Here is a 13236-nt window from a genome sequence, read left to right on the forward strand (position 1 = left end):
GAGAGAGATTTATATCTCTGTGAGAATGGCTTGAGTTACCACTCAGCAGCTTGGGTGGATGACCTTCACACCAGGGAAGAGTCTGGTCTACAGTGACTGCATTTTACTCCTGTTCATAGAAAAACCACATAATGTTTTAACTGCATTTTGTCACAAAAATAGGTTACAAAAAGAAAGAGGCCACTAAACTAGCTGCCTCAAAGAGGGGGAAAGGGGAGAAATTCACCACTGGTTTATGTATTTGTCTGTGGGAAACCTCTAGAGCTTTGCTTTTTGAGATGGCCGGGGTGTGGTGGCACAGTTTTTTGTGTAATGGAAACCATTATTTATGTGACACTTAGACCACAATGCTCATTTCACTCATTAACTCAGCAACATTAGGACTGCTCTCCAGACAATGGGCGTTAGACATTCAGCGTATTGTTATTTCTATGCCTATGCCATTTATGCAATGGAAGATGTTTGCATATTGCATTTGTCACAGACAACTATGGGGTATCAGATGTAGTGGTATTACTTTAAAATAGAACTGCAAAATGCAACTAAATATGCTCAGCTACAGATAGCTTTGGATTTTCTAAACTGAAAAATCCCATAATCTTACAAGAATGTGGTGCAATGAGAATGTTAATGGCTCAGGAGACTGCTGAATGGAAACAAGGTTTCTTAACTCCTGATAAATAACAGAAATCAAACCCAGCTTGATCATGTCTGAAAGTCCCTATTATTCTTAGATTTACTTTTATTTTGGTTTGGTTTGCTTGTGGTTTGACTAGATGAATATATGATCCAGTTTATCAAATAAAAAGGTGACTCATTCTGATTTAAAAAAAAAAAAAAAAAAAAAAAAACAAAAAAAAAAACAGAAAAAGAAATCTGAGTTAGAACTGGAAACAAGCAATTTTTAGGTACTAACACAAAATGAGGGCTTCCTCATCCCTCTTACTGGAATGAATGTTCCTAAATGAATCCTCCCCAGTGGAAGCCTTTTTGCCATCCAGGGTGAAGTGACAGTGCTGGAAGTCAGGTCTTCGCTCTTTGCGCCTTGGGTGTGTTCACAAAAGGTCTGCTGCACCTTTGGCTGGAGAAGGGAGCACTGTTAACCTGTACAGGGAACATTGTTAACCTGGGAATAGCTCAGCGGGAGCCTGGAGGGATGGGAAGTGGCAGCTGGGCACCCCGGCTTGCCTTAAAACATCTCAGCAGAACCCGAGCTGGTTCAGCCCCAGGGCCATATTGTGCTTCAAGGGAGTAGATTTTGAGAAATTACATTGTTTTAATGAAGAGGATGGTGAATGTTAAATCTGAGGAGGAGCAGGTATGGAAAGGGTATGGAAAAATCCTCAAGTCTGGAAATATGGCAGGTAATGCTAAAAGAGTACGGTCGAAGTAAAATATACAGCAATTTTGTTCTGCTATGTAAAATAAGCTTTTGATTTATGGAGTGTCAAAAATGTAGATTTCTACGCCTTTCACGATGAATTTTTTTGGCAAATTTTTGGATGAAAATTATTATGGGAAAAATGTTCAGAATATAATTATGGCTTTGCTGAAGAATTGAGGGCTCTTTAAAGATGTTTTCTGCTTGTATCTGCCATTGCTGCTGTCAGAGTGCCTCGCTGAACTACTGGGTGGCCCCAGCTGTTGTGTATATTTTACCCCCACCTCCTCTCCAGGGAGCAAAAGCACAATTTGGCCCAAAACTTGCTAGAAATGAATTGATTCCCCTGCAGACTCCATGCAGTACATGCTGAGATAATTAAATAAGGACTGTAAACTGTTGTAATAAAATATCGTGATTTGAAGTAGGGATAATCATCTTTGTTTTGTGGTGGGACAGCACCTATGGGGTCCTGGCCCATAATGCCAATAAAAATGGTAATGCAGAACATCCTTCACGCATCTTTGCTTGTTTTGGGAGGCAAAGTCCAGCTGAAAGCATTTTGAATGCTACTATTTGAATGAAAGTATTTTTATTTCTAGCTTCTGCAATTAGAACAGCGAAATTTGAGTGGGAACATTATTTTACCAGAAGAGATCTTAGCCTACAACTTAGTCTCAATGTATTTGGTTAGAAGAGATGAACAACAAGATTTTGGGGACACCCACTGGTTAATAACCTCACAGTGAACTCTTGTAGTGCATCTATTTTTTTAGCACCTGGCACCACTCCTGCGAATGTACTATGGAATCCCTCAAGGACATGCTGTTGCCTCCTCTGCTTTGAACACTAAGGGAGCAGGAACCTCACCCGGTTTATGAAACTGATGTTAGCATCACCTGATTGCCCCATTCCAGTCACTCCCTCCAGGGCCCTGCGTTTGGTATCAGTGTATCTCTGAACACCAGGCGAATCCTTTCTCTTCAAATCGGACCTCTCTTACTGTTTGAGTATTGCATACCCTTCATTATTAACAGCATTCCATTTAAATAAAACATTTCTCCTTTGTCAGAAATTTTTCAGTAGTTTCCACAGAGGCCAGGGATGAATTAATATGAGCCAAGAACGCATTAAGGTTTGCATGCTTGGCTCTTCTTGGGGGCTATTGTGAAAGTCAATCCCAGCTTGAGCAGGAACACATCAGTATTGCCTCTGTGAGGTATGGGTGTGGGCAACTGAGTCTACGTGCAGTGCCTGGAAAGATCTTATGTCCAGCAAGCCACTTATTCTTGTCTTGCTGTAGTATCTAGCAAATAACGATATTAATTAACACTTCCCTCGGCACTACATAAGGTCTGCATTATGGTGTGCATCTACAGCATGGGCTTCTGAAGGAGGAGACAGTGCCAGGATGCTCCTTGGTGATCTGCAGGGCAGAGACCTGGTCTTTGTTCTTTGTTAGCCAGTGGGATTTTTTTTCTGTATGCAGCCAGTACAGATCCAGGTCAGGTCCTGATGTGGTAAAAAAATCCGTGTGCTGTGACTCCAGTGGAGCCATTCCAGGCTGCACAGGCCAGGGAGCTGGGCCTGAGCAGCCTCTGGCCGCTCCAAGCTAACGCTGCTGGCTCTCTTCAGCACTGTGTTCTCCTCCTGCCATTAGTGCTTCTATAATTAAGCTTCTGCCATCGTTTGCTGCCCTTTTCTACACATACACCCTCCTACATCTTTTGGAGGAATGTTCCCTTAGCAAAACAGTTTGCGTGTCAATTGCTGATACAACATTGTGTTCTCGATGCCATGAGGTTATATTAGCACTTATATTTGTGTTCACAAGGGTTGCTTGCATACATAAACCTTGTGAGTGTTTCAGGGCCGTAGTATGCAGTGTTACTGGGCAATAATCTTATGATGTAACCATAAACTTCGATTGTCTGTTTAATATCTCAGATGTTTCAATTTGCATTTCGTTAAAACTTGGCAAAAGGTTATCAGCTCAGATCCAAAATTCTCACAAAAATTGTTCTAATATGTAAAGTAAGTTTTGATTTATGGAGTGACAAAAATGTAAATTTCTAAGCATTTCAGTTTATTTTTTTGCCAAACTTTAGACTAAAATGTCTTTTTTTTTTTTTTTTTTTTTTTTTTTTTTTAAAGTGAAATGATTCTGGATGTAGTTATTTTCATGATTGTGGAGTGAAAGCAGTTGAAGATGTTAATTTCACTTCATTTACAAATAACTCTGGTAAAGAGCATTGCTTCCCAGGAAATGAATAAGACATCTATACTGAGCTTATTAAAAGTTAGATGTATAGACAGAATATGGTACTATTTTTTGCAGGAAACCTGACTATAAAATAAACTATGAGTATGTTTAATACTACCAAAATATATACTGCTCTTGATGTCCTTCTGAACACTGTTTATTCATTCCAGAGCTGTTCTGCATTATAAAATATAATTGTGGGGTAACCCTTGTTGTAAAAGAGCACATTACAAATATATAATATTTCAAGGGAGTCTTGTTTTGCAACAGGACTACCTTTGACCATTGAGGAAAAGACTCATTTCATAATGTATTTACTGCTGGAATATCATTGAAAGTACAACAGATTTCCAGTGTATATACACAGATAGATTTTGTAGAGGAAATGTCTAACAGCAGATTGCCTTTGATGGTATAAAATTTGAACAGTGGGATAGTCTCAGATTTGTAGTAGTAGTTTGGAGAAGGAAAGAGTACCAACAGCTCACATAAAAAAATCCTCAATTTAAATTCAGTTATCATATTTTCCTTTAAGATACACAGAAACATGATATTTCTTTCATAAATCCCTGCTTTGTTGTTGTTTTATACATAAAACAGGCAATGGGGTCTCTTGTGTTTAATCATTTTAATTAAAAGTGTGAATTTTGCCAGTTGCATCAGCTGGTCTCTCATTTTCTGTGGAAGGATTTCTGCTGTGAATTTGGTTTGAAATCTGGTTACCTTTTAGTATTTTAAATCCCAGAAAAGCATTTGGATTCAAAGAGAAAAATATAACCTATTAACCTAGCTTTAAATATTGGAATGTTATTATTCAAATTTGATATTTTCCAACAAGTCTTCTAAAATACTTGTGGGGTGGGGTGCAAGGAATTCAGTGCATTGTAGGCACAACTTCTCTAGATAAAGCTTGAAATATCTCTTGCAAGAAATGTCAGCATTTCCAAATTCTTTTTCCCCAGTGAAACAAATTTAAAAAAAAAAAAAAAAATCAGAAAAGGAACATTTTCACACAGCGGGGAAAGGATTCAGAGGAGTTTTGAATGGGAAATGTCAAAACAGAAAGTGTAACCGTTTCAGTTTTCAATTTCTTTACATTTTGATTCAAGATGAGATTTTTCATTTTGATTATCTCTATCACAGAATGAAAGGCCTTTGTCAAAACTGCCATTTTCACATGAAAAAGTTTCAAGTTCTAAAAATCACCTTTTTTCCGGCGAGAAATCTTGTTGACTGAGGCAGCTGGACCAGCTGGACTGTGATGCTGAACTGCAGCCAGCAGCTGTCCAGGACTCACACGTGGGTTTTAGGGAGGCTCTGCTGGCCATCCCCACAGGCTGTGCTCCTCAGCTGGGGCAGCCTCCCAGGGGAGGTTCAGTCTGAGCCTGGCGAGCAGAAGGGACCATCTGGCTTTGGGTGGGTGTCAGGCAATGTCGGGTGGCAATGTGGCCCCGCAGCACTTGGAAGGAAGCGCAGGCAGGGAGGGGGGATGTGGCATGGGAAGGGGACATGGCCCCAAGCTATGACCAGCCCACCCATGGGGAGGCAAGACTTGATGTGCCAGATGTGCCCCATCCTGTGTCCACAAACCATCTTGCTGAGAGGGTGGCTCCAGGACTGAAGGCTCCAGGATGCAGCTGATCGGAGTTTCTCGCAGGCTTTTACGTCTGAAATGTCAGGCACTGTGCTGACGCTTTTGGGTTTGACACTTTCATGTGCTTCAGCCACGGAGCAGTCAGGGATGGAGGACAAATCTGTGGTTCCTCCCTCGCTCCCTCTGTCCCTTGCCTGCCTGCACCTACATGGGCAGCAGTGCTGTCTGCTCCTCACCATGTCCTGTGGCACCTCTGCCAGAGCCAGGGCAGGCAGCAAAGCCTTGGGACAGACGCTGTGGCTTCCCCACAGTGGGAAGGCTGCTGTCCCTGCACAGTCCCCAGCCAGCTGTGCCCACGGGAAGGGGCAGCGCTCCTCTGTGTGGGGCCAGCTGTGTCGTGCTTCTCTGGGGAGCTGTATTTGGGGGTCTGAAGGGATACTCTGGTGGTGACAACAAGACACCAGAAAGGCTTGTCCTTTCACATCTTTTGAACTGTGTCCATGCAATGCGTCTCCCCAAAAGAGTGATGACATGTCATAAGGAAACCAATTCCCTTGCTGTGCAGGAATGGGATAGGGTTTTGTAAACCCTAAGGGCACAGAAGGTGCTACAGTAAATAGACATGTAGGCTCTCGAACTTCTAGTTATTCTTGTGTTTAATGCCTCATTGATCCCATCAGGATAAGTGACGTGATTTTAGTAAAATATGTGAGTGCACTTTTCAGAATCCTTTATAAAAGTGAAATTCCACTTTTGGTGGTGGAAACCACAGCTGGAATGTTTTTTGTATGCAAGAGAAAAAAGACAGTTTAACCTCTCTCAATCTCAAGCTCTGTTCAATCTTTGCTCCTAAATAAATGGACCCCATTTTACTTTTCTTTTGCATTCCTGATCCTCTGTGTATTATATGTACTTTGTCACTGTGATCTGCTTAGGAAAGATGTTTATATTTAAATAGATATATTTTATATTTATGTATATTATTTAAATGTGTATGTACATATTTAAAAGTAAAAATGTGCTGTTTTTTCCATTGCCTTTAATTGCAGCTGAGAGAAACAAAGCTTTGATTTGTAATTGCTTGTAAACCGTGCTTTCAGATCTTACGATAAGGGTTATCTTTCCATCTGGGCCCCTGTGTCTGAAGTTGCTAATTTTGCAGAACTTTCATCCTGGGAAAGTTTAGATGAGTTCAGCAGGTCTCAGGAGTGTTCACCTGGGCTGTATTTGTACGTGATTTTGAACATACCTAGGAAGTCTCAGTCTAAACAGTACCATTGTCATTCTGCCCCCAAATCTTTTCTTATTAACAGTCCGTGAGCCTCAACTCCTTGATAATGCAGTCATTACTCTTGATAATGCTCCTGCATTGGTTTCCTCATGGGAATGCTCCTTTCCAAGCTGATAACCTCTGAGCAGCCATCCTTGTGCAATACTCAGCCATGACTTTATCAGTCCTTGATGCATGTGGCACGCCAAATTATCCTTCACATTAGCATAAACAAAATAACTGTATTTTAAGAAACATTAGCATTTTCCCTGTATTTGTGTTAATTACAAGTACACCATACCCAAGTACTGATATAACTTTACTGTATAGAAGCCTTCAACTAAAACAGTATTTATTGTGAAAGATGATTGCAGTTTCAATAACAACTCCTTCTTATTACTTAAAAAACATATATTTAGCCAGATACCATGAACACTAAATTTAGTTCACTTGGCAGCACTTTAACCAACACTTTTATAATCTTTGTACTTAAAATCCCAAATAAGCCATAATTCACTGGCCATGCTGCGTAGTGACTGTATGCATCCTATGTTTTAGAATAAAAGTATAAAATTACAGAGATATGATCAATTATTTTAAAAAATGTAAGTGTAGTGAAATGGCGTAGAAGAGAACCGCACTGGTCTTCATTACTCTGAAAACAGAAATTTTTGGGAAGCACGGGTAAAGGCAATCTGAAAAGAAACGGTTCCTGGGGAGAAATGGCTTTTCTGCAAATGGCACTGACTGAATTCAAAAGAAAGGGGATAACAAGGCATTGGTTAATAACAAGGCACAGGTGTTACATACCCTTTCATCTCTAAAATTACAAATGTAAAGTAACCGTATTCTGTCTGATCATGGGATTATTCATGGGAACCCATTTTCCTTTGGGTCTGAGTGTAGTGTATGTTGACTGAAACTCCCTGAGTATTGCAAGTGGCCATCTCTTCTGAATCACACAGGGAAAAAATTGGGATCCACTTGCATGAGAGACCTTTTACCTTCATCACAAATGTTCTTCTACACCCAGGAGTTGGAGGAGCATTGAAATACAACCTTGAAGTTTTGGGGTTCTTCCTTTTTGTAGGAAAGTTCCTTTGAAGGAGTTCTTTGATTTCCTGTTATAAAAGGGGAGGGATTTTACATATTGTGTTTACAGGGGCCCTTGGATTCAAGTGGGAGGTGGAACAGGTTGTCTGTGTGCTGGCAGTAACCCACTCATGCTGCTGGCCAAGGCTGGTGAGAAGGGACAGAGCTGGATCCTTTTAAAGCATCTGAGCTGCCCTAATGATGCAATTCACTCAGGAGCAGAACAGGGAAGGGTCTTGACCTCCACTGAGGAGTGATTAATTCCCTCAGTTAATAATTTAATTGGAGGTAAAGTCTCCCACAGAGAATTTTATCTGTATTTATAAATCCTGAGAGTACAGAGTGGATGAGTTAAACTTTTCGATATAACCTTGTGACAAATTTAAGTAATTAGTTTCAGAAATGTGGCCCTGTGGAAGAAGCCAAGGCCTTCCTCTAAAATGGAAATACTCAACACTGACCAAATAATAATAACCTGATAAACACAGGGCTTTATAAAAATGTAACATTTTAAAATTTTAACTTGGTGAGAATTAGGAGCAACATGAACAATTATAGATGATATCTTGAAGATTGGTTATAGGAATGAGCTAATATTTCACTATTTGAGGGTTAGGATGTGGACCTTTTCCCCCAAATTTCTTTAAAATTTGCTCCAAAGGGGCTGGGGTCCTCTTGTGGGAAGTGCCCACTAAAGACAAAATGTTTTGGAGACGGTGCCCCGGGGATGGTCCTCAAATACATTTCCCTTTAGCTTGAAGTTGCTTTTCTTCTTTTCTTCTGTGTTGTCCCAGTTCTTCTGTTGATTATTTGTTAAGAATATGGGATTATCTGGTAACGTCTTTTTGTGCATTTTTTACCAGATTCAAAGGCAGTGGAAACTGTCAGTTGTCCTCAACAAAATTTGTTGAAGCAATGAAGGTCTCAGGGATGATTAACTTCCAGCATGTTTTAGGAATATATGTGGTTGTTTAGAGCAGAAAGCTCTGTGAATTTTGACAGAAGGGAAGGATGTGGCATGAACATGCCTGTTAGCAGCTTTAGAAGGTGATCATGTGGGTGGTATGGCCCAGGTACCTGCAGCCCTTGGCTATCAGCTCACAGCCCACGGCCCCGTGAGCCCAGCGCTGTTGGAAATGTGTGGGGATCTTACCCAGGCTGCACGTTTCCTGTCACTCGCTGCCAAGAGGGGCAGTCCTATTGTCCATCCCAGTACTGCCTCCCCAGGCACTGTGACGGCACCGGTGTGCTCGCTGTGGAGCAGCCGACTGACGCACTCTGTCAAAACTGGGATTTTTTTGGCCAAGTGAGTCTGAAGCTTGGTGGGATTCTTGTTCTAGCCCCTGAGACAGTTGTGTCGGTGTTGATGCAGGCCCAAGGATTGAGCAGGATCTTGTACCAGGATCCCTTTGGGTATCTTTTGATACCCTTTTGGTATCTCCACCAGATCAGGACAACAGATGCTGGGGCTTCCAATGAGTTATTTGTGTGTTGTATAGTTGCCTTGTATTTCCTTCCTGCTCCCATTTCAGGTAAACCATTGTGAGTTATTGGGAAAGTCTCTCTGCATCTTTGTTGCAAGTGTCTTGGGTGAACAGCAGCAGCTTTGCACTTGTGAATTTTCTTCTGTTCCTCCTAACCATAATCTAATTTGGAGTTTTTTCATCTTTCCGTTTAACAGGAAAGATGCCTGCTCTAAAAATATAGAATATGGCTCCAGATCTCTGTTCAGAGAACAGCTGGTCACGTTCAAAATGAATGCCTAAAGAAAATAGCAAATTTGAAAAGAAATGTGAGTTTCTGAATTCTGGCAAGTGAAAGGCTGGCCTGAGGTAAGCCAGCCAATTCCTGGATAACTCCAGCGCCAGTGTGAGTGCCAGCGCTTTTGCCTTCTCTCTTTTGCTGCAGAGCTGGTGCTAAGGTTTCACTTTCATGTAAACTGTTCCCCAAATGGTTAGTTCTGGAAATAACAGCCCAGTTCCAATGATGACACAGGTGACATTTTCAAAATCAAAAACTGGGACAGTTCTGTAGTGACATTTTTAGGGTCTCAAAATATCCCTGCAAAAGACGAACGTATGCTTAAAAAAACATGCTGATGTCACTACTGCCAGTGTCTGCTTCAACAGCGGTACATACATACTTCCCTGAGCACAAGGTTTTTTCCAGTTGCTTTAATTTGAAGTAAATTGTGTCATGAAACACCAAAAAGTGCTGCTAACATTCATTCTGGTCTTGTCTGAACCGCGAGGCTGAACAAATTTAACTTAAATGAGTTCAGTAAACCACCAGGACAAGTATGCAGCACCTGTTGGATTGTGTAGAATCATTACCTTTCAGCTCATCCGTTTGATGGCCACAGCTCGGGTTTGAGGTGTCCCGGAGGCATTTGCTGGCTGTGGAATCCCAGGGCTGCACAAGCCACCATGGATGTGCAAAGGCTGCCAGGGAGAGGGAGCCGTGCAGGGGCTGCACTCGTGGGCTGCCCTGCCCACCCCAGCTCCTGCTGTGAGCTGCACTCAGGCCTTTGCTCTCCACAAATTGGGAGAAAGGTCTTGCCCATGTGTTTTGCACCCAGGAAGAAATCAAACATTTTTTTAGTTTATATTGGAAGTAGAAAAACTTGTGCGGCTCGGGTGCTGAAAGAAATTCCTGGGATGCTGAGATGTCCTATGGGGCCAGGACAGTCTTGCTAAAAGAAATGTCAATGTTCCTTTTGTTTTAACTATTAGAAACTAAAATAGCTTTTCCCAGAGAGTCATAAGTCCCGCTAATTAGAAGTGGGACTAATTTTCACCAAAATACAGTAAACCCTGGATGTTTTACTAGGTATCCAGTGTTTGGGGCAACAAGCTGGAGATATCCCTGCTGATGGGCCAGGGTGTAAGCAGACGAGGAGGTGTCTGTGCACTGGGAGGAGCTGCAGGGCAGCCAGGCATCTACAAGGGTACGGAACTCCTTTGTCCAGAGCCCTCAGCTTAAGGACAGCTGCTTAAAGCCCTTCACCATGTTAAGTGTACACACCAAAAGGTGACAGGTACACAGAAGTAAATTGTTGGTGTCTTAAATGTCCCAGCTCTACCCCTTGTTACAAAATGGCTTTTCTGCTGATGGGTATTTCTTACAGTGTTTGTCAAACACTAGGTTCATGGCTTAGTCAGGGACAAAGTTATTAAGGACATAAAACGCCATCTGGATGATGCTAATAAACATAAAACCTAACCTTCAGATGCACTGCAGCAGTGACCAGACTGCACCAGACCAGATTACCCTTTGTGTTAAAATCTGAGCCCTGTACTAACCCTCGTGGCTGCCCAACCTCATATATTTCACGCTGAAAACCTAAAACGTGGTTATTCCAGTGAGACAACTAAGTGACCTATCCCTGACATCTTACTGGAACACTGTCTTAAAAGGACTTATTTCCTAGTAGAATTTCTTTTTCAGTTTCTAAACAGTTGGTGGTTGCTTTTAAACTTTTATTTAGGATTTCTGTTTCTCAGTTTAGTTGGCAGTTCATGTGGCAAGGAAAAAAAATTTAAAACCCTTTTGCAAGCTGAAAACACCCAAACCTATCCTATAAATGCATTTTGTACTTGTTTATATAAGAAAATGCTGGGATTTTCCACACAAAACCAATTCTGTGCTCTAGGAATAACCTAGCTATCACTTTACTCCCATAATCTCTTGCAGATTATATCACTATTAGGGAGAGAGAAAGATATGCAGGCCTAACCCTAAACTATTTGGCATTAAAGTATGGTTTTCTTCTGCAGGAAGATTTTGGGGTTTTTTCTATGACAGGACACGGTTTGTCAAATGAATTTGTGCTTACCACTAGCACTTGCTCTTGAAAGTTGGTGTTTGCTAACAAACATCACACAGGCATTGTGATGCATTGCTCTAAATACAGCTGCTGTGCAGGCAGCAGGTGAGAAGTGCTAGCAAAGGGCAGCTGCTCTGGCTGCTCCCCAGCCGTGCTGACCTCTACAAGGCTCCAAGGCAAGGTCCAGCATCGCCTTCGATGAGCAACGCCGTGCTCTCCCAGGACTTGCACTGAATCCTGTGACTCAGCTTGCAGTCAGGATCTCACCCCTGTGGCTGCAGTGTAAATAAATATCTGCCTCTTTCCCCACCCGGGGTGAACTGAGCAGACCTCTAGACAAATGTAACTTCATGTGTTATTCAGTGCTATGAGACTGTGAGGAAGATGCATGCATTAAGGTGTCCAAATCTGATGCCAGAACTAGTCAGATGCTTCCCAAATGAGCATGCACATGTGTGAGAACTGAAAATGTTACACTTAAAAAGGACAGAAAGTGAAGTTTGCTGTATAATCAGAGGCTTCTCCATGCTGTCAGGCTGATTTGCAGCTTTGTGTACGGCATGTTAAAATAGACAGGACAATTGTAAGGTACCTCTAAGTCTGGTCTAACCTTCCCCTTCGAGCACAACGCAGCAGCAGAGTGGTTAAATAGCTTTGCCACCGTCGCCTGGTACTTTCCAGTGTCATTTTTGGAAAAAAATAGATCATGAAACACTGCGAGCCCTGCCGTGCACATTGCTGTGCAAACAGTGGCAAAGGCTTGACCGCCTGGCAGCATCAGTTTGTGCCCACAGGCTGAGCAGGAACTTTGGCATGGGGAAACTGCAGCTATAGGCACATGTGTTATCTTTTTCTCCCTTCTCTATGTAGGCTCAGTATTAGAAAAACATTTTCTATTGGAATAAATGATATTTCCACTGTGCCTGTCCTGTTGTAGGAATAGTTCTGGGAGCAAGAGTGTGAGTACATGACCCTCACTTTGTGAAATGGTGTCGATGTTAATTATTCCTCTGTACTTCTACGCCTCTGTTGTGACCATCATTTAATGCTTACTGTAGATGATCCTTTTGTTATGTAAGTTTAAAAGTATCCCCTCTGTTCCCCACAGAGAATTCAGCTGCTGGAGGTCCCCTATCTCTCTGTCTCTGCGAATTATGCTGCTGCCACATGACCACCCCTCATTTCCACAGAGTAGATGAGCACAGATTAAGCTCTTGTGAGGTCCTGATTGTTTTTTGGGGCCTTATAAAAACAAACAGAAAGGACTTGCTGGCCCCAGCAGCATCCAGTCTCAAGGGAAAGATAGAGTGGGAGATTTTTAAGCAAGCACGGTAAGGGAAAGTTAGTGGTGCAGGGCACAGGTTTCCACCTGGACAAGTGTTCCTGCCTCACCTCCACCACCCGGTGTTGAGGAGCAACTTGGTGCCATGCAGAAGCTTGGGAAGGGCTTCCCATCCCAGTGCAGTGACCCATGTGTGGAGAGAGAGCACTTGGTTTCTCCTCTCCAGACCCCTCTTTCTTTGTCCCATACACTCTGAGTTTGGAATATAGGGTTTTTTGCTTATTTCTGGTCAGAGACAAGAGGCGTAAATAAAATGAAAATGCTCAGTCAGTAAGCAGCATGTTCTCTACGAAATCAAATTTCTACTCATGAACTTTTAATACTAGTAAGACATTTGGTAAAAATCGTAATTTGGCTGAAGCCATTATGGGTGTATGACTCTCAAATGAAAGTAGCATTTTTGGTTTTTATCCGATATATACTTTGGCTCAGACTCTATGTTCTTTTTCAAGAATATATTGCCTCTAG

This window comes from Hirundo rustica, chromosome 7 (genome assembly GCF_015227805.2).
Source record: "Hirundo rustica isolate bHirRus1 chromosome 7, bHirRus1.pri.v3, whole genome shotgun sequence".
Taxonomy (NCBI): domain Eukaryota; kingdom Metazoa; phylum Chordata; class Aves; order Passeriformes; family Hirundinidae; genus Hirundo; species Hirundo rustica.